Source organism: Amborella trichopoda, chromosome 4 (genome assembly GCF_054954075.1).
Source record: "Amborella trichopoda isolate Santa Cruz 75 chromosome 4, AtrichopodaSantaCruz75HAP2 v2.0, whole genome shotgun sequence".
In the NCBI taxonomy this organism is placed as follows: Eukaryota; Viridiplantae; Streptophyta; class Magnoliopsida; order Amborellales; family Amborellaceae; genus Amborella; species Amborella trichopoda.
In genome coordinates this window covers 7,924,099-7,928,938 of record NC_142339.1, presented here as the reverse complement: position 1 = coordinate 7,928,938, position 4,840 = coordinate 7,924,099, and the positions used below count along the sequence as shown (strand labels likewise).

The window sequence follows — 4,840 nt, the reverse complement described above, 5'->3', positions numbered from 1 at the left end:
TCAATTAAGCTGGAGTTCATCACACATCTCATCATTTGGTTAAAAGATTCTCCCATCAGCGTGAATAGGAATGGAAAAATAGGGTCTCCCTGTCTTAAGCCTCTAGTGGCTTTTAAATAGCCGCACACCTTACTGTTCACCAAGATAGAAAGGTGAGTAGAGGAGAGGCAACCTTTAATCCATCTTCTCCATATCAAACCGAAGCCCATTGATCTCATTATGTTGTCCAGATAATCCTACTCCACCCTATCATAAGCTTTTTCAAAGTCAAGTTTGCATAAGAGTCCTTTAATAGCACTGGTGGAGTGAATCACCTCTTGATCCTCCAGTATACCATATGTAATTTTCCTTCCTAGGATAAAGGCAGAATGAGGGCCCTCCACCACTCATAAATTCACCTTTTTCAACCTATTTACCAGAATGTTGTAGGCCGAAGTTAATAAGCTGATGGGCTTAAGGTCACGTAAAGTCTCCAACTGCTTCTTCTTGGAAGGTGGAATTTAGGGCTTTGTTGACGATAGAATCAGAGTGGAATTCATGGAAGAAATACATAAGATCCCCATTAACTATGTCACAAAATTCTTGGAAGAAGGATGATCGGAAAACATTTAGCCCAGGGGCCTTATCTCTCGGGAATGAAAAAACAATGTCCTTCATTTCATCGAGAGAGAATGGGGCCTCCAATTCTAGAGCCATTGAGCTATCAAGTCTTTTGAAGGGAAGATCAAGATCTTTAAGTGAGAAAGGTAGTATGAATTGGGAGGTAAATGCCTCTTCTTTTGTAGCTATAAACGATATGAGAGAGGATAAAGGACCTAGCTAGCGGCATGCAGAAGGGTGGACCGAAGCCTAGTAATGGGCCAGATGGCTAGCGCGGTCTTGAAAAACTAAGTTTGGCCTACAAAATGTGGGTCGTGGGATATGCCACCACTCCCTGATACAGAGCCCAACTAGGCCTGGGCCAGAGCCACACAAGGCCTGGCCAACCTTGTGTTTTTCCCTTATTTTTCACTTCTTTAACCTTTGAATTAATTAGACCTAACCCAGACAGGGTTTGGTTTACCCTTTGGCCCGATCAGCGCTGAACCAGCGCTAGAGGGACCTCGCATGGCCTTGAACCGCAACGCAAGAGCCAATCCACTCTACTTTCAAAGCAAAACTAGAATCTGGGAAGAGATAGAGAATGTCTTGAGCGGTTAGGGAAACGATAGGGAAGAAAAGCAAAAGTGCCAATCATGAGTTGGGCGCTGTAACCATTCAGCCACCTGCTGTCCATCGACTACGCCTTTCGGCTTCAGCCCTAGGTGGGTTTCGTTCACTCATCCATATCGTCCAAACCAACGTTTAAAAAATCGCCGAGTCGAACCGGACTCGCCCGGTTCGACTCGGAATTCACGAAAAAGGTACCTGATCGGTTCAAAAACCGGGAATCGTCCGGTTCTAGAGAGAACCGGACGATTCCGCACAGTGACTCGCCGATTCACTGTGCGGAATCGGCGAGTCCGTGAAGAACACGGGTTGCACAGTGTTCTTCACGGATTTTTTCAAATTTGTCATTTTTTGATCATTTTTTTTGTTTTTTTCGGCATGTGATCTGTTTTTCAGGCTGTAAACAGCTTTATTCAGATTTTTCAAGGATTAAATGGTGGAAAAATTGGTTGTTTTTGGATCAAGAAAAATTCGGGGTTTAGGGTTTCCGCCATTTCTGAAATTTCATGCCAAATAGGGCATGAATCTTTCAAAATTTGTAGGCATATTGATCTTACAGCTTTGAATCAAAAGATTTTGTTACTAATTTGTGATAATCGTTGAGAAAAACAGAGTTTTTTGGAGATTGAAGGCTTCGGTTCACAAAAACAGGTAAGAACTTTGGGTTTTTTTTTTTTTCCGCCATTTGATTTATTTCACGGCATATTTTGAACAAAATGAGTTCAATAATTAGGGTTTTTAATCTTTATTGTGTCTAGTATGATTTAAAATTTTCAATTTTACGTAATCTGATCAATTACAGCAAGAAATTTGATATGAACAGTGAGATGCCTGCGGAACCAAATTCCGCTGTTTTTTTTTTTTTTTTTCCGCCTTTTGATTTTGTTTTCATGATATATTTGAAATAATGTGTTAAAAATTTAGGTTTTTGATTCCTTATATTGTTGTTTATCAGAAAATATAGTCAATTGGATGTAATTTATTCACTTGGAGGTGAATTTTTGAGTTAAAATCGCTTATGTAAAACGACTCTGTGAAGAACAAATTTTTTTTTTTTTTTTTTGTGTATCCCATGATAGAATTTTTTGTAATCTATGATCGAATTTTTTGTAATCCATGATCAAAATTTTTGTTTTTTTTTCTTGTAATCCATGATCGAATTTTATTTTTTATTTTTTATTTTTGTAACCCATGATAGAATTTTTTGTAATCCATGATCGAATGTTTTGTAATCCATGATCGAAATGTTTTTTTTTTTTGTAATCCATGATCGAATTTTTTGTTTTTTGTTTTTTATGTAACCCATGATAGAGTTTTTTGTAATCAATGATTGAATTTTTTGTTATCCATGATGTAATTGTTTTTTTCTTTTTTTGTAATCCACGATCGAATTTTTTGTTTTTTTTTTTTGTAATGCATGATCGAATTTTATGTAATCCATGAACGAATTTTTTGTAATCCATGATAGAATTTTCTGTAATCCATGATAGACTTTTTTGTAATCCATGATCGAATTTTATGTAATCCATGATCGAATTTTTTGTAATCCATGATAGAATTTTCTGTAATCCATGATCAACTTTTTTGTAATCCATGATCGAAATGTTTGTTTTTTTACTTGTAATCCATGATCGAATTTTTTGTGTTTTTTTTTTTTTGTAACCCATGATTGAATTTTTTGTAATATGATCGAATTGTTTTTTTCTGTTCTTGTAATCCACGATCGAATTTTTTGTTTTTTTATGTTTTTTTTTTTTTTGTAATCCATGATCGAATTTTATGTAATCCATGATCGAATTTTATGTAATCCATGAGCGAATTTTTTGTAATCCATGATCGAATTTTTTGTAATCCATGATCGAAGTTTTAGAAAGTTTATGATTTTTTTTTTTAATCCATGATCGAACTTTTTGAAAATTTGTTAATTTTTTTTTTTAATCTATGATCGAATTTTTTGAAAATTTGCTGTACTTTTTTTTTTTATTTCTTTTTATCCATGATCGAATTTTTTGAAAAATGATGATTTTTCGAAAAGATGTGAAAATCGTGATAAAGTTTTGATTATCATGATGTATTAAACATTTAAACCCAATTTTTAATTTTTATTGTTTGAGTTTGCTGTAAATTTTTTTTTTTTTTTTCCATGATCGAATTTTTTGAAAAATGATGATTTTCCGAAAAGATGTGAAAATCGTGACAAGGTTTTAATTATCATGAGGTATTAAACCATATTTTAAATTTTTATTGTTAAAGTTTTTGTTGAAAAAATTGTATGTTGATGGATTATTTATGCAAAAAAATGCATGTTATTATATTTTCAATACAAAACTGTATTTTTTTTATCTGTTGTTCATGGATTTTTTAGTTGGAATGACTGATGTTAGCCGGCTCTTTGAAGAATTGTTTTTATTATTAATTTTTTAATGCAAAAAATGTATGTTCTTGATAATTGAGTTGTAGCCATGTTTGGAGCTTGCATTTTGTATTATTCTAAATGTTTGTAATTGATATGTACGAAAATATTATTGTCCTTTTGCAATAACAAATAACAACGAATATGACTACATGAACTACCGCAACATATTATCATTACATATGGTGATTATTTTTCTTTTTGAACTGTCAGGTTAATTTAAACTTTTTACATCTTAATTTAGATCGTATATTACTAATTTTATGTTTTATTGTAGTCCATGTATGCTGATATACTTATTCCATGATAATTCTATGTTTATCCTTTTGTGTGATGTAAATTAAATGTTGAATGGCGGTTCATGCAGGGGAAGAATATATCAATATTCGCATATTCATTCAAAAACATGAAAATTCTTAATGGAGTACCCTCATTTTTTATTGAATTCCTAAAAAACAATATTTATAATGAATTTTAATAATTTTTTCGGATTTTTTTGAAGCTTTATTCTGACCGATTCACCCGATTCCGATCCGGATCGCCGATTCGCCGATCCGGATCGATTTTTGAAAAGCTCGATCCGGGTCACCGATCCGGTTTTTAAACCATCGGTCCAAACAATGACTGGTTTAGATGCCTAAGCTCAAAAGTAAGATGGTTGAAAACTTGAAATTGTAAAGTTGAATTTCAATGGCGAACACCACCAGGAGGAAGTGTAAAGTGGCAAGCACCACTGGAAGGAAATGTGAAGCTGATTTTAAATGGAAACTCCCTGGTAAACTGCATAGATCAGATGCATCGGTTGCCTTACAGGGGCGCTGCACGGCATGGAATCCTTACACGGTCATTAAACAACCGAGCTAAGAATGATTTGCCAGGGCCACATAACAGGGCGGAGGCTTTGTTATTCCCTGTTTCTCTCTTTTTTGGGTAATCAGTAGGAAGTATAGGCTCCTACCTATTTTAGATATAGTTAGGGGTCAGTTTGGAGTTCAAACAAAAAGATATTTACATTGAAAATAAAATGCAATTTTTTCCTCTTCAATTCAGAAACATTATCATTTTATTTTATTATGTTGGTAGACTGTTTGGATGTCTATTAAAATATGAGAAACAAATTTTATTTACCAGATATGTCTGTTTGGATGCTTTGTAATTTTTTTTTTTTTTTCGATCTCCAAATAGTAGTCCACAGACAAATAACTCGAAATATGAAAT

At 33.7% G+C, this 4,840-nt stretch overlaps 1 long non-coding RNA gene across 1 annotated transcript; it reads left to right on the top strand.

Annotated features, from left to right (window-relative positions):
* The first annotated feature begins 333 nt into the window (after positions 1-333).
* LOC148782236 (uncharacterized) lies at positions 334-4,667 on the top strand. The gene is made up of 2 exons (XR_016054039.1): positions 334-1,304; positions 4,125-4,667. It is a non-coding gene; the product is annotated as an uncharacterized LOC148782236 (long non-coding RNA).
* The last annotated feature ends 173 nt before the right edge of the window (positions 4,668-4,840 follow it).